At 45.3% G+C, this 27,039-nt stretch overlaps 1 protein-coding gene across 2 annotated transcripts in view; it reads left to right on the forward strand.

Annotated features, from left to right (window-relative positions):
* Nucleotides 1-9,431: 9,431 nt before the first annotated feature.
* The window catches only part of MRAP2 (melanocortin 2 receptor accessory protein 2), a 44,492-nt gene continuing 26,884 nt past the window's right edge, over nucleotides 9,432-27,039 (forward strand). Inside the window, exons 1-2 of one of the 2 annotated variants that reach the window (XM_019537688.1) lie at nucleotides 9,432-9,511; nucleotides 23,358-23,494. The gene's annotated coding sequence lies outside the window, so the exon portion shown is untranslated. The remainder of the gene's footprint in view (nucleotides 9,512-23,357; nucleotides 23,495-27,039) is intronic. The other variant, XM_019537689.1, reaches the window with a different exon arrangement.

Here is a 27,039-nt window from a genome sequence, read left to right on the forward strand (position 1 = left end):
CTCCTGTTTGCCACCTAGCCATATGGCTCTGCAGGTTCAGCACCCTTATGCTCCAGCCAGCCCCTCCACTGCCCAATGCTGGGGCTGACCCCTCATGACTCAAGCCAACCTGGGCCTGCTCTGCCATGGCTCAAATTGCTGTTGTCCTGGGCACATGTGTAGATGCGGCACCCAGAAGTATTCTGGCTCAGACTGCTCCAGAATTTATTGATTTGCATTAACTGCATGTATAGATGCAACCACTGTTATTTACTTAATATTCTAAGTAATATATGTTATCATGTACATATACGAGGGGCTCTCAAACATCAGAATTCTGGCTATTGAACAAGAATGAACAAGAAATATTAGTATTTGGCTGCATACACACATTCAAATAATCTGGGAGAATTCTTCCAAGTTTGTTTTCTAGGTAGAAAAACCTACCCCGAGACACCTGAAAAGACATTCAAATATTGAGACCTTGAAGAGCAGAGAACTTGGAGTGCTGATGCTATACACCTGGGAGACCCCCATGCACACATCTCAGCATGTTCTACAGACTCCCTCAGACTGCCTGGAGACAAATTGGCAGCAATGCACAGGGTAGCTCCAATTGCCTGACAAAGATTGCTCCGAGTCAGTCTGTCTCTGACTGTAGCACAATGTGGGATTGGGAAGATAGTGTGCTCCACTCTGTTTGCTGGAGTCGCAGAGTCCAGCAAAAGAGACACTGTATCCCTGTGGGGACAAGCAGGAGCAAAGCAGCCTGGGGTGCTAGAAGACTGTTAGGGTTTCGCTCAGAAGAGAACATATACTGACATTTCCTCTCCCAGGAGAAACTCTCTTGGCAGTGATTTAACCCTGGTTGTTCCCAAATTATTTTTCTCCTGGAGTGGTCATTTTTACTTTAGGAGAAAAATCTTGAACTTCTGTAAACTCAGGGTTTTTCCTGGGAGAGGAGTGACTCTCCCAGGAGACAGTAAATATATAGATGTTGCCTTTGTCTTATGTATATTTGCTTGACAGTAATCTTGCATTAGTCATTATATTGTTTGCTTCCTCCTGTTTGGGACCCTTCCCTGCCAACAACTTCTTTAAAAAGGGATTTTTAACATATTTAAATTTATGTAGGTAATCATGGTGATTCTGGGATAAATAATGCAGTGGAGAAGACAAAGAGAACTGAAAGGAGAAGGAAAAACTTTTCTTGCTGTGCATCTGAGGCTGCCCTCTTCTAATTAAGGCCCCTGATGGACATTACACTTAAGACATGATTAGCTGGTTAAGCATGTCTTAAGTAGTGATCTGGCCACACATCCAATCAATTATGAGAATGATAAAGTAAGGAATAACCCACAAAGCTATTACACAAAATATGTGTCTTAACTTTGTGCCTGGTTCCTTTCACATCTTTAATTAAACATGTAGCTAGCATTTCAAGATTCCTGTGTGTTCCAGAGGCTAAGGTAGTCCCTCAGCTGATCAGAGCTCCCAGCCATGGGAACACACCATACATTTCTGCAGCTGAGAGGTCCAGTCACTTGATTGGAGCTTCCAGCCATGGAGCTCCCAGCTGGGATCTCCAGTCAATGGTTGGGGCTCATGGCTAGAGGAGCATACCATGAACTCTTCTGGCTGGGACCCCCGGTCAGCACTATGTACTCCTATGGCTGGGAACTCCTGCCGGCTGACTGGGACTCCCCACTGCAGGAGCACAGGGATCCAAGCTTGCTGGTGCAGGGGCAGCCTGGGATTGGGTTCACCCTGCACCAGCAATATGGAGTGATGGGATCTGATGCAGGATCCCACAATCATGCCTCTTGCCATGCTTGCGTGGTACAGCAGGAAGCACAATTGTTGGGATCCCACATCAGAGCCCATCACACTTTTACTTCAACATCTGTCAGGGACCTAAGCCTGAAGGAGGGAAACAAGTGCTATATACCTGGGCTAGATTGCAGTTTTGCAATTCCTTCCCTGCCCTCTCCTCTTACCTATGAGGAAATATAAATGACAGGTACTTGTACACATGACAAAATGTGATGAGAAATAGCATAATGGCATCACCATGTACCTGTGCATAAAGTTTTTTTGTGTCAAAATTTTTTAGTGTGTGGCAACTTAGATCACCTCCAATGTGTTTTAGTTTGATTGTGGCAAATTCTCCCATTGTGGACAAAAAAATCTGACACATGTACATGTCCAGAGAGCGGCAGAAGCGTGGCTGTGTGTGCTGGTGACCAGAGAAGGCGGTGGAGATGGTGCATGGGGTGCTGGAAGCCCAGGCAGGCTCCCGAAAACTCAGGCATGGTGGGCTTCCAACACCCTGTGCGCTGTCCCTGTCACCTTCTCCAGCCGCTAGTACAGCCAGCTGCTTTCCTGCACTTCCCCAGGGGCAAGCCAGCCTGTTTCCATGCTCTCCCTGGTGGCAGGAAGGTGGTGGGGGCAGTGCATGGGGCACTGGAAGCCCGCAGAGCCTGAGCTTCCCCAAGCATGCTTGGGCTTCCAGCGCCCCGTGGATCAGGCCAGGTGCTATGTGTGTCCTGCCCCACCCCGCTTGGGTGGCTCTGGGGGTGCTGCCGCTGTGGAGGGAAGGACTGGAGCCTCCTGTAGCTCAGGGGCTGCCCAGCCTGGTGGCAATTCAAATGGGGAGGCTCTGCTGAGGGGGAAAAAAAAAAAAAAAGGTGGTGAGAGGCCCGATTCTTATTTTTTCTTGCGGAGCCTACCTGCCTCTCCTGTGGCCAGGGGGTAAGCTGCTGGCAGCCCCTGGACCTTCCCTCTGCAGTGGCAGCGCCCCCCAGGGCTGCCTGGGTGGGTTGCTAGTTGGGGGGTGCCACCCAAGGGGTGCTGCTGCTGTGGAGGGAAGGACTGGGGACCCCTGCAGCTCAAGGCCTGCCAGCAGCTTGCCCCCCAGCTGTGGGAGAGGCAGGCAGGCTCTGTGAAACAAAACAAAAAAGGATCGGGCCCCTTGCCACTTTTTTTTTCCCTCAATAGAGCTTGACTGTGCGAGCTACCGCCAGGCCGTGCAGCCCCTGAACTGCAGGAGGGCCTGGTCCTTCCCTCTGTGGTGGTAGCACCCCCTGGGTGCTGCTCCCTGCGCAGCTAGCACCCCACCCACGGGGTCACATGGGGTACCACTGCAACAGAGGAAAGGTCTGGGCTCCCTTGCAACTCATGGGCTGCTGGTATCTCACTTCCCAGCCATGAATACCATGTGCCCCCAGAGGTTGGGGGGACATGGGGAGCTCCTGCAGGCAACTGTGGCGCTGTCGGTGGCAGGGGGCAGGGGGGCAGTGGTGTAAACCAACCAGCAGTTGGCAACCACCTGCAGATGCCACCAGCAGTGTTAGTGGTGGCCAGCAGTGATTGGGGACTGCCTGCAGCTGCTGGCAGTGTTGGCAGCGCCTTTTTCCAGGGGGTGCACTGCCACGCTCAGGGGGTGCATGTCTACTCACCCCCTACGCATTGCGAATGCCCCCAGCTATGGGAGAAGAGGGCAGGCTCTGTAGGAAAGAAAAAGGATTGGGCCCCTCTCCAGTTTTTTTTCCCCCCCCCAGAGAAGCTTGCCCGTGGCCGGGGCCTTCGCTGTTCCGTAACAATGACAGAAGCTCCTAAATTGAAATGGTGAATTTTTAATTGTCATAATAAAAGCCCACTGTTTTCAGTTTAGGGGAAGTAAACCCCTGGTACATGTACAAGCACCAGACTTGGCTCCTTTTCTTTGGATTAGTTTATCCCCTCTATGCCTGTGGTTCTCAACCTTTTTAGACTTAAGGCACTCTGTGGAAAATTCCAGCTCTTAGCTTTCACTTCATTTCTAAGCATGGGAAAATAATGGAGCAAAGAACCTCTGTTGCAAAGAACTCAGAAAGACCAAAATAGGATAAAATGTTTTTGACATTATGAATTTCTGTTTGAAATCTCTGGATCTATCTCAGGACTCATGATAGGTGTTTGCACATCTAACAGTGCTAATATTGCACAGCGCCCCTATGCTAGTCAATGATTAGATTGAGAAGGAGCAGGAAGGAGAAGTTTCCAGTTAGTAAAAGTTGCTAATTGCACTGTGACGTCTATGCCTATCTGCTTTGGCAGGCTTGCCCCTTACCTGATGGGGTTGCAATGTGAGATGTTGGATATGAATTGCAAAGTGACTTATGCTGCTTTACTTCATTACTCCAAGAGTGCTTAATAACACATGGAGGATTTACAGTGTGCAGTGAGTTTTGTAAGGCTTCCTGCTGGGAGACATGGGTTAGAGAGAACTCCATGTCTCAGATTTTGAAAATAGAAGTCAAACCTAAAGTCTCTGCTTTCCATTTGGCACAACATTCTTGGGAAGCCCTAAGCAGCTTAGACGTTAGAGATGAACAATTACTTTGTACAATAAATAAAAAACTGAAGTCTGTACAATAAAAATGATGCATATGTTTGCAAAGCAGCCCATCACTCCAGTGACTTCTAAATTTTTATGGAGTATTGGGTACGAAGGATGAACAAAGCGGTCTGATAAGGCTTGAAATCCATAGTACAACTCATCATATCTCATAACCTGCAGCACATTTTTCTGTTGTGCTTCATACTCATTCTGTGCTGTACAGATACTGGGGATTGTTTTGTCAAAAATGACAGGATGGATTGCTGTAAAATCAAGAAATAGGATTACTGATCATGATTCATGAAAACTATGACTGGAGTGAAGCTGGTTCACATCTAACATACCACACTTACAAATAAATGCAAACCTTAGATAACAGCAATGAAGTTAGGAGATGATTCCTCAGCATCGCTTCTGATTCCAGACAGAACAAGAGCTCAGAAACCCTTGATGCTTTTCTCTTATCCTCCCCAGATACTCAACATTATGCCAAAATATACCGGAAAGGTCATTGGCTAAGGAGATTTCTGGCCGAGTGATCATAGATTTTGGACTACTGGAAGACTGGAAGAGCACTAGTGTTGCAGCAATATTCCAAAAAGGGCAATTGTTTGTTTCATGTAATCATAGGTAGGTTAGCCTGACATCAGGTCCGGACAAACTAATGGAAAGACCTATACATGGTTCAACTAATAGAAGATCAAAGGCTAAGAATATAATTAATTGAGGGTAACATGATTTTTTTTTTTTTGAAAAAGGAGTGCGCACACCATTCTGAGTTCATTTTTTAATAAGATTATGCCTTTGGTTAATAGAGGTAACTACACAGATGTAACATTTTTGGATGAGTTTAAACATGAGTGCAGTGTTCAGCAGCAGTCAAAAAGGCAAAAAAATTATAGGAACTATAAAGAATGAAATTGTAATGAAAACAAAAAGTATAATTATGCCTCTTTATAAAACTATGGTGCATCCACACCTTGAATGCTGTGTGCAGTCTTGGTCCCTCTCCACCTCAAAAATTATATAGAAGAATTAGAAAAGACAGTTCTTATGTATGGTCTTGTGACTTTTGTAAGGCAGCTGACTTAGTACTGCATGACATTCTAATTAGCACTATACATTATCAACAAGTGCAGTGAAGTGTCTAACTGTTAGATGTCAAAACCAGTCATCAGCAAAGAATCATCACAAAATGGAGGTGTTTTGAGTGGGGTACTGAAGGGGATCACTTCTAACGCTGACCCATATTTTTTTTATTTAATGTTTCATTTTAATACCGCCAAGTACCAGGCCATTCATCAAGGAACACAGAATGCAGCCCTTTTGTCTCCAGAAGAACTAACTGTATTCTGGAAAGCTGTGACTCTATAAAGGATTTAGAAGTTAGAAGGGACAGTATGATGCTGTGGTAAAGATGACCAACGAGCTCTTTGGATGCATAAATAGGGAAACAGCAAATATCATCATGGAGGTGATTTTACTTCTTGCTTACAGCTGTGGTGCGACTGATGCTGGAATAGTGCATACAGTCCTGGTGGTCACTTTATAGTAGAAAGGTTGAACTTCAGTTTGTAGAAAATTAGCTTACAGTGAGAGACTTAAAGAACTTAGACTGTTTAGCTTTTCTAAAAGAGATAATCTAATTATGTGGTATAAGTACAGCACTTTCACGCAGAGAAAATACTGGGTGTTAAAGGGTTCTGTAACCAAGAGGTGGATGCTAAAGTCCAACAAATTCAAACTGGAAATAAGACACATATTTTCAACAGTAAATATGATCAGCCATTGGAACAGTCTCCAAAGGAAGTTAATACAGGCAGTCCTCAACTTACAACATTTCAAGTTTCAATGTTTTGCACTTAAAACATTTATAAATTAACACCCTGTTTCAACTTTCTGATGTTGGTTTTGACTTTACAATGCTTGACCCAACACCATGCAACACCAAGCCAGTGAACAAGTTTGCTGCCATTTCCTTGGAGAACATCTGTTCAAACTTTCTTGGACATTTTCTTTAAGAAAGCAGACAAACTTCAGCCAAGACTCCTGAGAAGACTCCAGCCAAGAACCCTTCAAATAGTCCAACCAAGAGCCCTTCAAAAAGTCCAGCAAAGTCACCTCAAAGAAATCCTTCCAAATCAAGATGATTGCTATTTACAATATAAATACATTAATGTAGCTATATTACTCATCTATAATTGATTGAGTACAAAATTCTGGGTTATTTTTGGTGAAAATAGGGTATCAGGCCTTGGTTCAGGAATCAACCCCCATTATAACATTGTTTCCTATGGGAAAATTGGTTCCGAGTTACAACGTTTCAACCTAAGAGGTAGTTTTCAGGAGCCAATTGTGTTGTAAGTCCAAGGACTGCCTGTAGATACTTCTGAACTACTATGAGCAGAGAGAATCTCTTAACATAATATTTTGGGGAAGGGGGCCCTGATTCTTGACTCACCCAAGTGAATTGTTATTGTATCTCTACTGATTGTATCTGAGTTTTTCGCATTAAAATGATCAGAAGCCTGAAGTCTTAAAAAAATTAAAGGAATGTTAGTTTACACTTGCCAATTTCCAAAACCAAATATGGATCTGGGAAAAAATGTTACAATCATTTGCTCTATTTTTATTTAAGATATTGTAAGCATATTTTTGTTTGGCCTTTAATGCATGGTGCATTTAGGACACAAACTAATTTTAAATTAGTTCCCCAGACTGCATAGGAAAGGAAATATATTGGAGTCTGAATATGTTATCAGCTAAATCAAGCTCCCATGGAGAGAAACTAAATGTCAGAGAATGTTTTTCCAGCTAAAAAATGTCCTTATAAGACAGCAGTGTCATTGGTGCTGATCAGTAACACGGGAAAGTAGTAAGTGAGGGTTCACTGCTTATCTCATTAGTTATGCTTGTTTTCTTTTTTTTCACCACTAGATAAGTAGGTGGGTTTTAAAATTTGATGCTACATTCATCTGTCTGCACATTGTTGATGTTGGGCTCCCGGAGCTCTGCCAGGGATGAGTACCCAAATGATGGGAAATACAGGTTGCATCATTCAATATGCAACATGCTGACCTAACCAGCAGTCAGATTTAAGGACAACAATGTATCTGGAATAGGAAGAAAGAACAACAGACATCAGGCAGATTTCCCATTGAGCTAGCAGGAAACAGTTAGATAGTGTCCTTGTCTGTGTATAGGGACAAGCCAGGGGTCTTTTTTTATGAGTACTGGAACACTGTGATGAGCTAGGCAAACCTGAAGAAACTTACTGTAACCTAATATTGTATTAAAATGAGCATGTCTAGTTATTACACACCCCTGGTAGACCCAGCTGGTGACTCACCTGTCTGCTTGCCCCCAGCTTGTGATTCATGTGGTGTTTGCATCTTTCCTCACCAGCTTCCCTTTTTCTGAACAGGCTGCAGCCTGCTGGCTCTTTCCTTGGTGCCCCTGACACAGTGCTTGGGTGCAGGTTGCCTGTGTTACATCTTGGTGGAACTGAGATGCTACAAGGTTGAGCTGTTTCCCAGAATGTGTGTTAAGGTCCCAGACTCCCTAGTTACTTAAGCCTGCTCCTTCCCAAGCTCCAGCCTTGTAGACCTTCTGGGCTGCTAAGTCTTTAGGGACACCGCTGAATCCTAGAGTCATAGAGAAATCAGACTGGCAGAGACCTCCACGGGTCATCTAGTCCAACCTCCTGCCGGAGGCAGTAAGAGCCCTATCCAAAGTTACTGTTAAGGGGCAGCAGACTAATTTTTTTAAAACAGTAGCTGAGATGAGCGCTTCAGCTGGAGGAAGGGAGGAAATGACAAGGAAAATACACAACTCCTGACCTTTAAACGTGTGATTCTTTTTTCAAGAACATGCCTGCTACCTACTATTTCAGTCCTTGAGAAAAGCAGGCAGCTATATACAGGGCACATCTACACTTGCATATTAAGGCATAGCAATAAACTCTGGTGCATATCCTGCTGGAATGTATTGCTCCTGGGCTCTGTGTTGGCACTTGCACTGCAGCACATGGAGCAGAGCTGGAGCAGCCCCAGCGGGCAGGGGGCCAGCCTGCTAGCTCAGGGTTGCTCCATCCATCTCATGGTGCTGTAGAAAGGCTGGCTGGGGCATGAGGGTGTTCCTGTGTGGGGCTAATCAGCAGGCAGCCCCCGCACTGAAGCCCACTCGTGCCCCAGCCAGCCCTGTCAGTGCCTACACAAGTGTTGATGTGCATGAAAAAAACTCTGCAGCAGAATAGTGATGGTATTAGAAGTAGAAACCTGCTGTGGAGTTTATTAGTTTGCAGCCTAATAGACACAGAGCCCTTTATTGTGGAACTACTTAGTCTAGTGGGCAGCTGAGGTCTGGTGTAGATGTGCCCACAGAGAGCAAGGTGTTTAGATACAAGCAGGGATTTCCACCTGCAGCATCTCGTATCTGAAGAGATGATTTTCACACAATACCAAGGTGTCACTTGAAGGGGAGCTGAGGGGGGGAGGAGGAGGGATGAGCCCTCCCATAGGAGACGACAGCCCTTCCCGTCAGGATTGAAAATCATAACGGGGGGGCTCCCATCGGACTGCTCCTTCAAATGGACATTAACCATTTTTATTTTATTTTATCAAATTTATTTGTTCATTTTTAATTAATTAATTAAGTGAATCGGTTTTTGGTTGTTTTTTTTTTGCCGTTCCCCCCAAGAGTCAAAGTGTAAGTGGACCTCTGCACAGTGCCAAGCCCAGGCCCTCCAGTGCCAAGCCAAGGAATCTCCCCTTGCTGGAGGGGAACCCGGCTCGCTCTTTCTTTCTTTCTTCCGGTGGTGGCAGGGTGCCAACCTCCACGCTGAGCGAGGCCGGACCCAGGCGCTCCTCCCTTCAGCCCCCAGAGGGAAAGAGGCGCTAGACAGGCAATGCAGCCGGGGAAGCGGGCTGGCAGGCACGAGGGTCGGCCGCGCGCAAACGCGCAGCAATACGGTAATGCCAGCGAGCGCGCTCAATGGCCCCGCGCCCGGGCGCCCACCCCGCGCGGTCACGTGACATGGGCGGGGCTGGGGCTGATTCATTCATGCCCTGGCGGCGCGCGAGGCCGGGCTGGCTGCGCCGCGGCGGCGCGTGCAGGAGGCTCCGCGGGGCGGGACGGCGGCGGCGCCCACGTGTGAGTGCTGCGGGGCCGGGGGTCTTGGTCGTTACACGGAGGGAGACGCCTTAGTGCTTCAGTGGAGTGGGGCGGGAGGGGGTTGCTTCGCTTTGTCCCCAGGGACCCCCTCTTCCAGAAGCAGGAAGGTGGTGGTGGCGGCGGCCCCTGGGCTCCGCCGGCTTTCCCTGCGCCGGGCTCGTGCTGGCCCGGGGGTTGTGCGTGTGTAGAGTGGGTAGGGCAGGGGTCGGGCTGCAGGAGCTGGGGGGGGCTCCTGCCAGCAGGGGTATAGGGCGGGAAGAGACCTGGAGTCGGGGATGATCCTGCCTTGAGCGACGTCAGTGGCTCTCCGTCTGTTTTTGTGCCAGCACCCATTTGTAAACACTAATGGCCAATCCCCACCCAGTTGTGATCTGCTGCTCCTGGGCACCGTCCCTTCAATATGGGGGGCAGGGGGGAGTGTGTGGGGGCAAGCAGCCCCTTGCAGGCAGCATCATACCTAGACTTCTGGTGACCCCAGGTGAACTTTTAGTAACAGGCCCCCCTTTGTCAGAGATAATGATAATACTAATTCAGCAATTACCGGTTTTGAGCCCCCTTTCTGCCCAGGTCCCTAGGTGGCCACCTGGTTGGTCCAACCCTGCTCGCAGGCTGCAGTTTTGCCAGCCTGCAGGGGAAAAGCTGTGGCTTCCCACATTTTTCTCCTTTAAAGGAAACTCCGTTTTTAAAGCTTGTTTGTGCATCTTGTATATGTTCTTGCAACCCACTTTTGGGTCACAACCCACAGGTTGAGAAACATAGGATTAGACCTTGCGAGGTCCTGAAGCAAGTGCCAGAAGTACAGAGGAGTTCTGCTTGAGATGTCACGTGGTTGAGCTTCCATGAGCCCCCAGGATTTGCGTTAAGGTCCCAGACTCCTTGCGGACCCTCAGGGTCGCCAAGTCTTTAGGGACGCTGCTGAAGCAAGCTTACGCAGAGAAGGTCCCTGGGCTTCAGAAGCAAGCACTCTTCCCTTCAGCTAGCACAAGAAATAGGCAGTATTTGAGCTATACAACAGGATCCTAGAGAAGTGGGGCTGGCAGGGACCTCCAGAGGGTATCTAGTCCAACCCCTTGCCTGAGGCAGCCTAACCAAACCCACCATCTAACCTCTTGGCAAAATTCAGTGGGGTCCGGGTCTTGCTTAAGGGTGGGTATTGCCAAATGTGTATAGTCATAAATAACCTGCATACGTGATCCCCATTAACACAGCTGGCCTGGAGATTCTAGATGCTGGAGACTTGTACTGTTGGCGATGCTAGTTCATTAGGCTGCTCAGAAAGCACCTATTAATTAGGAGCAAGGGAACTGCTTTTGCTTTATCTGCCATTTAGCTCACACCATGTCTGCTTTTCCCCCAGACCTGAGGAAAGGCAGAGTGTGCCCAATCGCTTGTTAACATAAGAACAACTGCATGGTTGGCAGAGATAAAGTATACCCAAAAACAAATGCACACAAATCTCACCCCTTTCATGCATTTCCTAGACGGTTGCAGCTATAGAAACACTCCAACCCTGCTGCATTAGTCAGGACCTGTTTTTAAAAGTAGTTTAAGTGCTTTAAATACTTGGAAACCCAATTCCCATTTTAAAACTTATACAAGTCATTTGGATGCTTTGGGAAATGCTATCCTTCGTGTGAAATAGGGATTTGTAATTGCAAATGTTAAAGTTCGGCTATCCCTTCCAGTGTTGAGAAATCATCTGCTGAACTCTTCAAAATATAGAATTGATTTAGAAATCTTGGGATCAAAACAGCAATTAAAAATGACACTGTAGTTTGTGCTTTTTTTCTTAGTATTTGAGACTAATCTATGCAGTGCTAATATTTTACCCACATTGTGCACACAGAGCTGCCTCCCCTGCTGCTTGGGAGGAGCCTCTATGTAAAAAGGAGGTTGCATTCTCCTTTTCTTCCCCTTGCCTGCTTGTGTATCCCCTCTGAATCCTGTTCCTTGTATGACCCTGATACTCTGGTTTTTTTAATCTCAACAGTCTCCTGTCTTCTATTCTGCTACCCCTCTTCCTTGTATCCCCTACTGCATTCCTTTGTCTCGGGTCCACATTTCTGTACATGATCCCCTTTAAGTTTGTCTATGTAGGGAGATTGGTTGGTGTAATTATTCCTCTATAGCAGGGGTGTTAAATTTCCTCAGGGTCCTTGGATCAGATTTGGACTGTGGGGCTCTGTGGGCTGGATCTGGGCATGGTGTTAGGATGATCAGTGGCAGAATTAGAAGGGGCTAATGCAGCCATTTCTTGCCCACCACTGTGGACATGTACTTTGGATTTCACAACAGGCCCTGTCCCTGCTTTCTCCTCTTCTGAATTCCCTGATCTTTCTGATAGTCCTGTGGGTCACACACACTAGCTCTGCAGGCTGGATCTGGCCTGTAGGTAGTAAGGTTAACTAACACTCCTGCTCTATACTTGTGCTGATTCATGCCATGTATAGATTAGTCATTAGCCTCCCTCTTACCTCTCTTTCCCTCCTTGTCTCTTTCAAAATTTCCTCAAATCGTAGATCCTAGGGAACAGGCATGTTTACCACAGGCAGCATCACACTTCAGGCTACTAGGAAAATAGCAGCTACTGTATCTTGATTTAGGGGTCTGATTTCATTCTTGCTCAAAATGGGTAGTATCACTACTTGAGGTAAGGACAAAAAATTGTGAAGACTTGAGAGAGTCTGGCTTTTAAAAAAAAGCCTGCCAAAAATTGTAAGATTTTATAATAATCAAGACAATTGAATAGCGTGCCTTTCATTAAGTATTGTGTTGAGGTAAAAGACTGAGATTCAAAGGTGTAACAATGATGCCAGGTGCCTGGGGCATCAGTGACTTCTGGTTGTTGCCAGGCAGATGGTACCGGGTGTAGCTGTTCAGTACCCTGGTGCAGCTGATGATGCTTCAAGATTTTTACAGTTTGGCCAACTAATTTATTCCCATCCATCAAACAGTATGACTTTAATCCAACTTTGCTTCTATAGTATATTCTTCTCAGACTACAATAAATAGAAATGGAAGAAAAGAAAGGCAGATTTATTTTGGATCCAGTCTTACAGTTCAAACTCCATAGAGTATATAGTGAAGTCTTTTGTTAGCTTTTTTTGTATAGTATTTGGTTGTGCTGGGAAACGGTAGAGATTGAGGATGAGACTGCAAATGTGTGCCAGGCGAGTCATGCTTTAGTGTCTTAGTTGCACCGTTCAACCTTAGATGAATTTTTTTTGTCAGGGAGTATGTAACAAATACTGTTATCTTCTAGCAGGGCTGGAGGGAAGTATTTCAGCAGAAGATAGAAAAACTAGAAAATTGGTTAAATTACTTGCAGTCTTATTGCAGAAACATCCCAAACCAATTTTCTTTTTTCTTTTCTTTTTTTTTTTTAAAAAGCTATTCTGTTTCAGTGAGTATCTGATCTTTTCACGAAATGTATTTAAAAAAAGACAGATAATTTATTCATGTATACTAATCCTAGGGCTAATTTTGTAGCTACCATTCCATTCTTTTTAATCCTTTTTTAAAAAGTTGTGTGCACATTCTGCTATTTAACTTATTAGAAATGTGAGAAATTTAACACCTGACTGACTTCCTGCACTGAAACTCAGGCATTTAGACATGTTGGGGCTAGGTTGTGACCTTCCAGTGCAGGGATGCTAGAATGTAGGTATTCTACAATGAACATGGCCAAACGATATCCACGAGTGCTCTAGGCTTTGGTTCAAATACAAATGAGTAGCTTAAATGTTTCAGCCCCATCACTTTACTTTCCAAGACTTCAAGGATGCCCAGAATGCATGGGTAGATCTAGAATTTCCTGAAAGGGGTGTTGCACACCACCCCTTCCACCAGAGGATGGGAACAAGGTGTGGCTGGAACCTGTGGGCCACTGGGGGACACTGGGGAGTTGGCCAAAGAGCTTGAAGAGGGGAATCTTCCTATCACTGCTGACCTAGATGTTAGAGCAGGGGTGGGAAAATGGCCTGCCAGGCCATTCTGTCTGGCCCATAGGGCCCCTAAAAAATTTAGGAAATTAATATTAATCTGCCCCTGGTTGTGTTTTGCATAGTCTCAATTCCAGTTTTCAGTCTGTTTGTGGTGGCAACAACTTCTTTATCATAAAGCAAAGACAGGAGAAGCTGTAGTGTTCCAACAGTCCCACAAGTAGAGGAGCTGTTTTCTTCTGTACCATGGAAGTGCCATATTTTCTGACTGGACAGGTGATCAAAGCATGGGTTTCTCTTCTTTCCTCACCCCCCAACATTTCTGAAAGCTTCATGTATTTGGATTTTTTTGTATCTACCTTTAAAATTTCTTTCTTAGTCATATTGCTTTCTCCCCTACCTTTTTTAATTTGGTTCAATTTTTCTCACTTTTCTTTTTTTTTTTTTTTTAAAGGATAGGCCAAAGTTCATTCTGTCTGCCAAGGTCTCTGAAGTGCAGGAACAGAAAAAGGAACTTCAGTAGGATCTGGTTATAGCATTGTTTAATTGATTTTGTTTGTTTGTTTGTTGTCAAATAACAGGTCCTCTCTTGTATTAAAAGAAGAGCATAGGCATGGAAGGCCCTTCTATGTCATTGAGTGCATCTACACATGCATTAGATCTGGGAGCAGTGTACTTGTGAATAAATATTCCTGGGCAGGTGTCTACATGTGTAGGGAAGCGGGAGCAGATTTGTTAATGGCAGCAAACTGCTCTCACTTTATGGGGCCCTGCAACAGGCCCCTGCTGCCACCATGGGGAACTCTAGGCTCGCCCTGAGTGCTAGCCCAGGGTCTGGCAGGGAGCACTGGGCCAGGAGACGGCTGTTTCCTGGCCAAGGCTGGGACATTGCTCGCTGCTGGGCTGGCGACAATAACCCTTAGCCCTCTCCCTGATTGGGGCTGGGGACTTTGAAATAGGTGCCTGGGTGGGGCAGGTCCCAGCCCCATGCCCTGATCGGCTGATGGGGCAGCTATCAGTAGTGAGCTCCTAGCTGAGTGGGGATTCCCTGCCCAGCCAGGGGCTTGTTATTAGATTCCCTACAAGCGGATTTGGGGGGGGTGGCTGATACCTGCCCTACCCTTGCAGCTCTTTCCAAGCCTTGCACCTTGATTGCCTGATCAGGGCATAGGGCTGGGACTCTCACCTAACTGGGACAGTTCCCAGCCCCTGCTCTGCAGTAGCAGGGTGGGGGCTAGAGAGCTTGTTCCCTGCTCAGCTTTGCAATTGTGGAGCTGGGTGGGGAACAGACTGGGGAGCTTGTTCCCTGCTCAGCTCTGTGAGCATGGAGCTGTGTGGGGAACAGGCTGCAGAGTTCAGTTCAGCTCCCCAGCCTGTTCCCCCCCGCAGCGCCATCCTCATGGAGCTGCGTGGGGAACAAGTGCTCTAGCCCCCACCAGCAGGGATATCTTCATTTCCCAGCCTGAGCTCCAAGACCATGGGGCTGGCGCTGGGAGATCCCTGCCTCCCAGCCCCCCGCACCCCAATCATGATCTTGCTGGGGGGAGAGGAGGGCAGGGCTTGGAGCTCCCTGCTGCCTGGCCAAGGGGACATATTCCTCTCCCGGGCTCCAGTGGCAGAGCCCATCCCAACAGCAGGCAGCTCCCAGGGGTAGGGAGCAATCTTCCACATCCTGGTGGCTGGCTGGCTGAGCAGATTTGCTTCCAGTCAGGCATCTACACGAACGCTGCCGTGCAGTTAGCAATCACAAGTAAATTTGCTACTTGCATTTCCAGGTAGCAAATTTAGTCGTGATTACTGAAGTAAACTATGCTGCTTCACAGTAACTCGTTTCATGTAGACGCACCCATTGAGTTTGTGTTGTATACAAACTTGTACATCACAATTTTATAACTTGTCATTTAAATATGGTGTTTTCTCTTTATCTTCCTCCTCTTGGAGTGTTTCTACCTTCTGTGACACAGCTGTGGTATGATCCCTGCTGAACTAAACAAAGAATTAGAATTACTGTATTGCCTGTTTTTTATGGGGTTTTAGTTCCCTTTTAAAATTTCAGTGTTTGCATTTCCCATTTTCTTTTGCATTCCTGGTTAATGAAGACTTTTTGCTTCAATTGTAGTGGTCACACTTTGGAGCTATAGTGTCTCTGGGGTGAGTTACCCCAGAAGCAATCATTTAGAAACCTGCTTTCCTAAGTCTTGTCCATGTGATAGCCAATTTATGTGGTATTTGAAGTACCCTATAACAGTTTTCTTCTTGGCCTTAGTTCTCTCTTTCTGATTGCTTTCAGCATTAGGCTTTCTTGTGTGTTTTCTTGTCTGTGGGCTACCCCTTCTAGTATATTGTATTCTAGTGATTTGAGGGTTGTACATGTGTAAAATCTCTTCAACACAAACACATTTTGTCCTATTTAGATGCTGTATGGCCTTTTGGGCATAAAAGGAGTAGTCCTTTCATCTCTACCACTCAGTCCGAGTTCTCTTTGATAGTTTCTTAGCTGATAATACCCATCGTTTTGTCATTATGGCATGTCTTAAAATCCTCAGATCTCTTCCACTACAGCTACTCGAAATCACCTGAAGTTGCAGAATTGGATTAAAGTTACATCATTAAGCTCAGTTTGCAGATAAGTTAATCAATGAGACTATACTGAAGGAGGGGAGGAGAAATCTTTCCTCCTACCCAGAAATCGGAAATAAATTGACAGGCCTGAAGACTCACAAGAAACGCAAGCAGCTTTCTTCAGCTGATAAAAGAAGGCAAAGTCCACTTTGCCAAGCTACCTTAATTTGAACGCTTCTCGGAAGTAATTTAACAGGTCTTGAGCTGCAATCTCTGAATGCATTTGGAGCAGTGCATGCCCACTGATGTGGAGATTAAAGGACAGGCTCGTTGTTCTTCATATAATTGATTCCTGTCTTCTTCCTCTTCTCCCAGTACGATATACCTACAGTCTGGCATCTGAGTTTGTTTCTCCCAAACAGTATGTGAGAGAAGGCACATGAGACTCATCAGGGATTTTTATAGACAACTGTCCTCTGGACAAAGAGACACGGTAAATACTAAGAGTTCAAGTTGGCCTTTGAGCTCAAATGTACTGGGATTGCTTCCATTCCTGGAAGCCTTCTATGCTGATCTCTTGTCAGTTTGGATGAACTTGTTGGTGTGCATCTCAAGAAGTGGTGTTGAATTAGAAATGCATAAGGCAGGGGTTCTCAAACTGTGGGGTCATGAGCAACTTTAAAAGGGGGTCACAATCTTCCCAGGGGTTCATATGGGGAAGCGGCATGCGGTGGCAGTGTAGAGTGCTGGATGGTGCCAGTGGCTGCTGTGTGCAAGCTTCCTGCTGCTATCGCCATCCAGCATTTGGGGTTGTGGTGTATTGCGAAGGTTGAGACTGTTAACTTCGGCATTACCTAACTTCTGAGCTTGGCTATGGCAAAAGAATGTGGAGGTTACAGTTGTTAGGTGAGTTTCCCTGGGGTTTTAAGTGAACTAAAAATAGAAAATCCAGTAAGTGGCATCATAGACCTCTGCTATCTGAACTGACAAAAGCAGTGGGAGACAGTTGGAGTGGGGTGTGTGGAAGCCCTAGGGATTGGGGCACATACCACAGGTATTTGTTGGACAGCAGAGGAACGGTGAGACTTGAGGAGTCACGTGTTCAATTTTTAGGTTTTGGAGGAGAATGTCTTCTAGTAGTCTCAGACCTGTAGCCCTTGTTCTCTTGTAATACAGTCTGTGTTCTCCAACCTATCTAGGTCCTGGGTATGTTTCTCCAGCTCCTCATTCCTTAATTTCAGTAAGCCCTCAGCCTCGGTGATGAGATTTTCAACCCAGCCCATCTCACTTAGTAAGCTTCATCTGTGCTTTGTAGGCTGCCTTCCTTGCTCAGAGTCCCAGTCCCCTCACCCTGTGTCACTGTCCTCCCAGATACCTTATTTCAACTTTCTTGCCCATCCTACTGCTGATTTCTGGTTGGTTTTTTTTTGTTTTTTTGTTTTTTTGTTGTTGTTTTTTTTGGTCTAGTCTGCAAGTGACTCCTGCCCTGGCTGGGCACCACAAGACAGAACTAGGCGCTAGTCTCAGTCTTTTCATGTACATGTGGCCTTGGGTTCCAGTCCCATTTTTCTTGTTCAGTCAGTTTCAGTTCCCCCTACCAAATTCTCATTTTTCTCTTTTCCTTTCTCCCCATATCTGTGAATTTTCACTTCTAGTTTCCCACCCCAAAACTCCTTTACTCTACTTGCTGTCTGTTGCTTCTTATTGCAGGTCCAGCCCTGGCTTGTCACCTGCACTTTTGTCAGACTGTTCTCTTTCACGTTGCTTTGGCACCAGTACACGAACACTGAGATCACAGGAGAGAGTTTTCTGTGCTCTATTTCTGCCACCCCTTCCTTTTCCCCCTTTTCTCTGGCTCTGTAGCAACTGCCAGCATCCAGATGCAGAAATTGCAGGTCCTTTTGCAGCTTCTGTATACCTGGGCTAGAGCATGTTCAGTCCAGATGGAATTGAACAGCTATATTGTGTAAAATCTCTAACGTCTTTACTGAGCCTGTGCAGACTTGTTGGTTGGTGGGGGGTGGGATTAACTCTGGAAAATTTGGGTATGGTTTTCCATTGGAACAACAAAAGGACCAACCCTACATTTTAAGGCCCTTTCACACGCACAGTTTTTCCTCCAAAGCATGATGTTGTTAGAGGGTCTCAATGAAAGAGTTGTAAAAATTATTTTATAACATGGGCGAAAAGCAGTATATTTCTCCCTACTCTGTTGTTCTCACTGGACCTTTTAACCTTTTAAAATTCAGTGTGTTCCTCATTAGACTCAAGGCACCCCTTGGAAATTACCAGCTCTTAATTTTTGACCATGGAAAAACAGTAGAACTATTTTTTCTGTTGCAAAGAACTCAAACATCATAACAGGCCAGAATGGTTTTAACACCATGTTAAAACTTCTGTGTGTACACCTAACATTGTATGCAATCCTGTGGTTCCCTTGACAGGATCTGAAGGCACCCATGGGTGTTGCAGGACCCTGTTTGAGAATTACTGCCCTAATTTTTTTTTTTCTTGGGAAGAACCATTTTCTGAGATGCTTCTGCTGAAAATTTTCAGAAAAAGTTATCCTGATGTGGATACCCGGGATGGAAAACTTTAGCCTGAACAGTTAATTTGACAAAATCATATGCAACTGAAGTGTTTCATAATTTAAACTTCCCAGCACGTTCCATTATAGGCATTCTTCTTAGCTCTTGTTGCAATATAGGATTAGCTGGTTAAAAAAAACAAACAAAAGAAATTTAACCCGGGCAGTGGCTCTACCCCCAGCCATGTCCACATTTTTTGTGATCCTGGGGTACCAATATGTCTGGGTTAATCACCACTCATTGGAGTGCTCTCCTGTGGTCCCCCCCGCATTAGACCACACACTAAATAACTATTTACAATAATTTATTATTTACAATAATAACTGAGTGACAAATTCGACATCCCATAAATAACAAAATATTTTCAATAAGCTCAATAATAATCTATACCAGCAGATAAAGCAAATACTTATCCTAGAGCAAAACCAATTACGTTTTCAACTTTAACACTCAGGCAACTTATAACAGGTATATACACTTGATCAGCCAGGTCTCCACAAAATTGCTCTGCCTGCAGCAAAGCAGCCCATGGTGCAGTGGAGCCTGGGGAATGGTGCTTGCTGTGCTTCAGAAGAGGGGGCTTCTTCCTTTGTCCAGTCTTTCCTGGGTGCCTGCAATCAATCGCACCATTCCCCAGACGCTTCCCAAGGCAGCTCCCGTGTTTGGCACCTGGCTGTACTTTGAGCTCTCTGCTGGAGCTCCTGCACAGCCACGATTCCCTGCTGCTTTCTCTAACTGTCCCAGAAAACTGCCTCTAGCAACCCTTGTCCCTGAGTGACTCCCTGCACCGAGGGGTCTTAAGAGTGGGGAGGGGAACCCGTTTACACAACCCCTGCTGCTTTTTGTAAAGTATACCAGGGAAGCCTGGGTACTCATTAGCTGGTGGCTCCTTCAGCCTCAGTAGCAGCTCTCTCGGTCACAATTCTTCTGCCAGTCGTCCTCTCTGAAGCAATTGTCCTGGTAGCGGCCCTTCTCAGCACAGCTTCAGCTCCCCTCTGCCCAGCTAGTCTTCCCTGTTTCCCCCCAGGTTTCCTGCCCTGGAGTTCCAGCTGCCCGATCACATGCGTGCGTTCTGCGTGTGCGGCCTGCTGCAGATCCTTGTCCCAAGAGTGCAAGCACCCTGACTGAGCTTGCAAGCTCTGAGGAAACCCTTCAGCACCTTTACGGTAAAATGAAGTTTAGTGTTGTATGTAACCAACCATTTGATCATACAATAAATATATTGTATGGTATTGCCTTTGCTGATCAGCAACTGCTGGAGCTACGAGGGCCCCTTCTGCCAATTGGCTGGGGGGAGGGTTAGGTGGCAGGATGAAAGGAGCCACTGTGCAATGCACTTCTGCTGCAATTTAGGTAGGTCCCTAATTTATTTGCACTGGGGGTTGGGTGGAAAAACACAATATGCTAATAATGACTCTGCAATGTTTTCTTCAGACTGGGGAGACTGTAAAGAACTTGGCTTCCTTGGGCATCTATCCATGTGCTCTGGGGAGGGCACTTTTTAATTAGAGCAACTTCAAGAGTGGCTCTAATTAAAGCATCCTCACTGTCACATGTATTCAGCATCCCTTGCTTCAAAATGGTGGCAGATGCACTCAAACAAAAGCTCGCTTGATGAGCTTTAGTTTGAGTGTCTCCACTGTCATTTTGAAGCATGGGGACACTGAACAGATGTGATGCAGAGGCTGCTGCAGCACGTATACTAACATGCTCTAGCAGACTCAATCAAGCCTGCTCTGGTGCATGCTAATTAGAACAGACATCTGGCACATGTATAGGTGCCTCTTGATTTCAGTAGGATAGAGCCACACTTCTTTTCCCTGACAGAATGAAGGTCGAAAAGATGGAGTTGCCATTTCCACACCTCTTATTTTGTAAAGTATGTTTTTGCTTTACAGTCAGCATGTTACTCAGTGTCAGCTCTCCGATACTTATATCTGGCACTTTTCATATAATGTGTATATACCCCAAACAGCTTGGAGGACTACTACTTGCACAGTAATTGTAGGCTTTGGTAAGGAAGTGGGAGAAATGCCATCTTTTTCTGTATAAGCAAATGTACTATGGCTCCAAATGAAAATGTGATAGACTGTATGAATTTGTAATATTTCTGGTTAAAATATGTTCATGTTATAAGCTGTTGCATGCTTCAGTTTTCATTGGCTTGCTTATACCAAAGATCTCTTCTCTATGAGAGGGCAGAAGGCACTTCCAACAATAAAAGTAAATAGCCTTGTTGACACTGACTTTAGGTGGGCTTGAAACATGCTGGGACGGGTAACATCTGGCTTGTTTTTATCACATTCATGTTTGATTTCAGTGGGGTAAATTTAGAGACTGACTTGGAACTGGGTTTTCTTGTCTGACAGAGCCAGCGGTGGGAGCAAGACTAGAGGTTCTTATGATATTATGTCATGCAGTTTACAAGGAAAGGCTTGTAATGGGTTGCCTAACTTAAAAGCAATAAGGTTTGGCAGCTGTGTGGGTTAAAGGAAATGACCAGCCCATGATCTATAGAAGCAGAAGCCACTAACTTTAGACAGCTTTTTCTTGGTTTCCTTTCCTTCCCACTTTGCTACTGGCTGCTTCACCTCCAGGTGCGCAGTAGCAGCTAAGGAGCGAGCTAACCCTAACCCATTTCTTATAATGTTTTTTCCCAGATGGCATTTTGAGTCTGCTGAGGGTGTTGATGTAGTTCAGCAGTTCCTCATCTGAACTGCCTTGCACCCAAACCCCACAACTGTACATGCTCTTCATGTATGTGTATGTAGATGACACTTCTTCAGACCTGTGAGTAGGAGTGGACTTCAAGCTTTTGCACAAAGATTATGGGGTGGAAAATTTTCCATGGAAAAATAAAGCACCGGAAAATTTTCCACCCCACATCTCTGCCTTTAGTGAAAGAGAATGTGGTTCAAGTAGTTCTGAATCAGATTTGCCTCAATCCAATTTTGAAATGGAACTAATAAGTAGTGCAAGTGATTCTGCAGATCGGGACAGTGAAACTGGAGCTGCCACAGTGACCTCAGTGGAAGAGAGTTAAACTCTGCTGCAGTAGATGAGTGGACAACCATAGCATATCATACACAGTTCTTTGGGTGTGCTAAAATTAGTGCGTCAACAGTTTTCAGTGCTTTTGTGTTTTTTTTTTTTTTTTCCCCCTTTAAATTTAAACAAACAATGTAAGGGAAGTACATGCTATTGTGTATTGTCTTTACGTTTTTACAAGCATTCCAATAAAAATTTCTTTCCATGTAAAGCTTTGAATTTGTTTGAATATAACATTAAACCTCATTAAGTGTGCTGTATTAAATTTTTTTCCTAATTAAATATTCCACTTCAAATACTCGTGGCTATTGGGACATAAAACTAACATGGGGCTACTTTTTTAGTTTTATTTGACTTATATTTAGTAAACAAACATGCTAAATCAGATCATGTTCTGTTTAGGGCACTGGAAAACCCACATCTCTGCTTCTGCAACAAATGTTTCTGACCTGCTTGTCCCTATCCCCCTTCTTCTTCCTCCTCCTCGGGTTTTTCAAACCTTGATGTCATAGCGTTGTTTCCATAGCTTTGGCATGTATTGTTATAGGATAATGTTCTCTTTTAAAAGGTGATTTAGAAGTTTCATAGTTGGTAGGGTCAGAAGGGACCTGAGCAGATCATTAAGTCTGACCCCCTGCCATGGCAGGAAAGAGTACTGGGGTCAAATGATCCCAGCAAGGTGTACATCCAGCCTCCTCTTAAAGACCCCCAGGGTAGGAGCCAGCACCACTTCCCTTGGAAGTTGGTACCAGACCCTAGCCGCCCTGACTGTGAAGTAGCGCCTCCTGATATCTAGCCTAAACCTACCCTCTGTCAGCTTGTGACCGTTATTTCTGGTCACTCCTGGTGGTGCTCGGGGGAACAGGGACTCCCCCAATGCCTGCTGGTCTTCCCTGACTAGTTTGTAAACGGCCACTAGATCCCCCCTCAGCCTTCTCTTGTGGAGGCTGAACAGGTTCAGGTCCTGTAGCTTCTCTTCATAGGGCCTGCCCTGTTGCCCCCTGGTCATGCGAGTGGCCTTCCTCTGGACCCTCTTCATGTTGTCCACATCCCTCCCGAAGTGCGGCGCCCAGAACTGGACACAATACTCCAGCTGTGGCCTGACCAGTGCTGCAGCTTGAGATGCATCTGTGGATGCATGACAGGGTACGGTTGGCCTTCCTGACTGCTTTTCCACACTGTCGGCCCATGTTCATTTTGGGATCGATAATGACTCCAAGATCCTTTTCTGCCTCTGCACTGATGAGAAGGGAGTCCCCTAGCCTGTAGGTATGGTGCTGGTTCTTCCTGAGGTGTAGCACCTTGTACTTGTCAGTGTTGAATCCCATCCTGTTCTCATCCGCCCACCCCTGTAACCTGTCTAGCTCTGATTGCAGCCTACTCCTCCCTTCTGGCGTGCCCACTTCCCCCCACATCTTAGTGTCATCTGCGAATTTGAACAGGGTGTTTTTCCCCCCTCGTCCAAGTCACTGATGAAAATGGTGAACAGTGGGGGCCCCAGGACCGAGCCCTGCGGAACCCCGCTGTTAAGTGCTGCTGCCCTGCTTAGGTCTTTTGGTGGGAGATTTGACAAGAAGATTTAGCCTGCCTTGCCTCCCTCCCACTGAGTTGGATACAGTGCCTGCCATGTCTGAGCTGCCTAGTTTGTCCATTGAAATGTGTACATACATTTTTTTTTTTCCTTAGATTTCCTTCTGATGACTTGTTCTTTGGAAGAAAGATTGTCTCTGCAACCCTGTACTCTGGGATGAAATTTTTTTCTGAGCCCAGCTGAAGACTAGGCTTCGGTGTACAAAGCTAAGGATTGATACGTCTATCTCCAGGTATTAAGTGATATTACAGATTTTTATATTGCTTAATTGTAGTAGAAGTTTATGATTTTTTTTTGGAGGGGTATTGTACTATTCTTTGCTTTAGCATCACTTTTTGGAAGCCGATTTATATTGCTTTAGCTTGGTTTTCTCACAGGTGCTGTCCCATGCAGTTCTTTTGCTAATTTCTCTTGTTAACCATCCTGTAGACAGTTTGGCAGGTGTCGTGTAGAAGTCCTCGAATTCTTCCTCAACCTATGGCCAGTATTTATAGATGGCTGGTTTTAATACTCTATTCTAATGAATGATATCTGATCCATTCTAATTAAATGTCGTCGTTTCACTGAAATTTTTAGGACCAGATTAACTAGATTTTGTGGGGTCGGGTGAGGGGGAGAATGTATCAGTTAGTTGGGATGTATGCCCCTGACAAAGGAAAAGGAGGAAATGGAAACCTCCTTTATCTCCTTTCCCTTCCCATTGGGAATGTTGCTTTACACTAGTTTGTTATTCTTCCACCTTAGTTTGTGGTCTGAGGGCTGGTTTTGTTTTTACAATGTATGTAAGCATTGTAACAAAAATGCATCTGGTATAGCAGCATAACTTTCAACATATTTGGCTACATTAAATTATATTTCTAATTATTTTGAGATGAACTTGTATATTAAAGTATTTGGATTATTTGATATATGGTTCTTACTTATGTGTTTCCTTTTTGGCCTTGTGCTGTGTTTTGATTGCATCTAATTAAACACATGAATGTCTTCCCACACCTGTGACGATTCATGCTACGGTCACTCAGGCACAGGCCACGTTTCTGTGGCTTAAGTCTCTTGAAAATGGGCAAGCCTGCCAATAGCACGTAGCATTTTTTTTACACTGAAGGATTGAAGTCCAAAAGAATAAAAGAAATTAAAATGAGAAAAACCCTGAACAACTTCATGTGGTAGACCATGATAAAGTTTCCAGAGAAAGAGTTAACATTATCTTTATGGGAAACGGATCACAAAATCTATTTTTTACAGTCCTTCGATAGATGTTACTGAACTGCCATTATTTCATAGACATTAGTGCTGGAAGGGACCTTGTAATATCATCGGGTCCAGCCCCTTGCCCAAGGATCCCAGCAAGATAAGTGTCCACATTTTCTTGAAAGTGTCCGGAGTAGGTGCTTTCACCACCTCTGGGGGGAGTCTGTTCCACGCCTTGAGGGTTCAAACAGTAAAGAAGTTTTTCAGTACAAGATAGCTGCACAAGAACAAAATGTGATAAAGCTACCTTTCAAGCAAAATAGTGCTACTCTTCTCTAAATTTAATTTTGCAGTAAAACCATTTAGCTACATTATTCATACTCTATCATATCCATGATGCATAGACCAACCTCAATTGCAGCAACATATGTATATGTAATAACTAACCAAGATGTTAAAATAAATCAGTTTATACTCCTTTTGGATTGGGCATAGATTCTCTTATCTTTGCTTGTGTTGAGAAAAGGAAAGAAAAATGTGAATAAGAACACATTTTCTTCACTGCTGTTTTTTAGATTCCTTTTGTAATACAACCCAACATCTCTCCTGCCATTTACTGCACTAGCATATTTTTAATACCTTGGAGCTGTTACCACTGCTGTTTTGCTTCTTTTCTAAAAGAGGCAGCCATTGCAGAGCCCACCAGTGTGTAGGAGTGATTTTAATTTTATAGTTGAATGGCTCTTCCCTTTTTTTCTTCAACTGAATTTAATCGGCATTATTGCTTAATGCACATATTGGGTGGTATAATTGCTCTCCTGTAGGAAAATCCACGGAGGAGCTGAAGTGGAGGAAGTCTCAGTTAGATTTGCCTTGAGTTTTACTGAGGGATTCAGTACTGCCTTTCTGGCTGAACAGGCCACAGATCTATTGGGACCCACTTGCAAAGATCCATGGCCTGTCCTGACTCATGTCCCCCTCAGCCCTGCTGAAGGGGCCCCCAGGTGCCCCCGTCCTGCTTGGGTTGGAGTGTGGTAGCTGCAGTGGCTCTTGGTCATGCGGGCAGCAGCAGAGCAAGTCTGGCCCCAACACAGGCCGAAGGGAGGTCTGTGGCACCCCTCTACTCTGGGCTGCGGCTACTGCGCCACGCCAAGCAGCCTGGTCATGGCCCCTCCTGCCCCACCCGAGCAGCTTCTCCTAGCTGCCCTGCCCCTGTGAGCATGGACACTGACCCTGGTGCTGCCAGCCCTGCTGCACAGCTCTCCCTTTCTCCCCTTCCTCCTCTGGAAGGGGTAGGTGCCTTCTCACCATCCCTCTGCCCTGCTGCAGCTTGCGATCCTTTGAAATATTCTTGTGACCCACTTTTGGGTCAAGACCCATGGGTTGAGAAATGTTGCTTTAAGTGATGCTTTTTTCTGGGAATTAAGGAACTTCTGTGTAACTGAAAGCGTAGGTGGAAAGGATTCTAGAGTGAGAAGGAGGGAGATGCTGGAAGTCTGGCACTGCCTTGATGGTCTCTTATACCCCATCAGACAAACTGGACCCAATAGTGAAACTCCGTCCCTTCCGTGACTCCCTTGTGAATTGCATAGAGGGAGCATACCGATGCTCTGAGCTGACCAGCTAATCGGCACAGGCTCTGGCCACAGCCCCTGCTTTCACATGGCTCATGCCACTGCAGCTTTTGACTGTAAACTGGCTTGCCCACTACACTTCCAGTCCTGCCTAGTTACCATTCACTCCTCAGCACGGACTTTGTAAGCCCCCTGCAAAGTCTCGTGGTAGGTAGGGGAAAACAATAGACACCTTTTTCCAGTACAGATTACAAGAGATCCAAGCACAGACTCTGCCTGCAGATGTGAGTGAGCATTTATTACAATTTTTTAAAATGAGAATTCCACATCAACAACTTGAGCTAGTTTGATCGGACCTAAAGGTCACAAGATTTGCTTCTGTTCTGTACTCTGGAGGAGTGCCTTTCTAATCGTTCATGTTCCTTATATGTGGCTGAAGATTGATGCTTGTGACTTAAAAGCATGGACCTTCTTATCTGTAGATTCTTCTTCTGTAGAAGAACAAATGTTGTTTCTGCAAATCTTCCTGTCAGTAAGTTCATTTGCAAGGGCTTGAATAATTGTCAGTGGAGCCAACCTCCCTTCCCATCCCATATATATCAAGCTCTAGTATGAATTCATTTTTTCACTTTGAGCATGTGGGAGGTTGACTTCTGGCCTTTACCAAATCTCTCCTAACACTTAAGGCATCCTACCAGCTAAAATAAATGGTTAGAAGCATTTGTACACTTAGATTGGATGTATTCATCCATGTCTCAATCCCTCTCTGCCTAATTGAAAGCACTCTTAAATTTCTTACTAAAAATAAAATCTTTGTCCTGCTTAATTTTTGTAGTGAAAAGTTGCATGGTGTTTCAAAGCACTGATCGCACTTCATGTTAAGTACATACATAAGCTTTTACAGGACCTGGGTCAAAACTAAGTAAAAATGTCCAAAGCTTCCCTAAAAAATGCACAGTGAGACATGTGGAGAACACTTGGGTAAGGAGCAGGGATCTGGGTTTTCTGTTTG

This window comes from Crocodylus porosus, unplaced genomic scaffold, assembly GCF_001723895.1.
Source record: "Crocodylus porosus isolate Cpor-Errol unplaced genomic scaffold, CroPor_comp1, whole genome shotgun sequence".
Taxonomy (NCBI): domain Eukaryota; kingdom Metazoa; phylum Chordata; order Crocodylia; family Crocodylidae; genus Crocodylus; species Crocodylus porosus.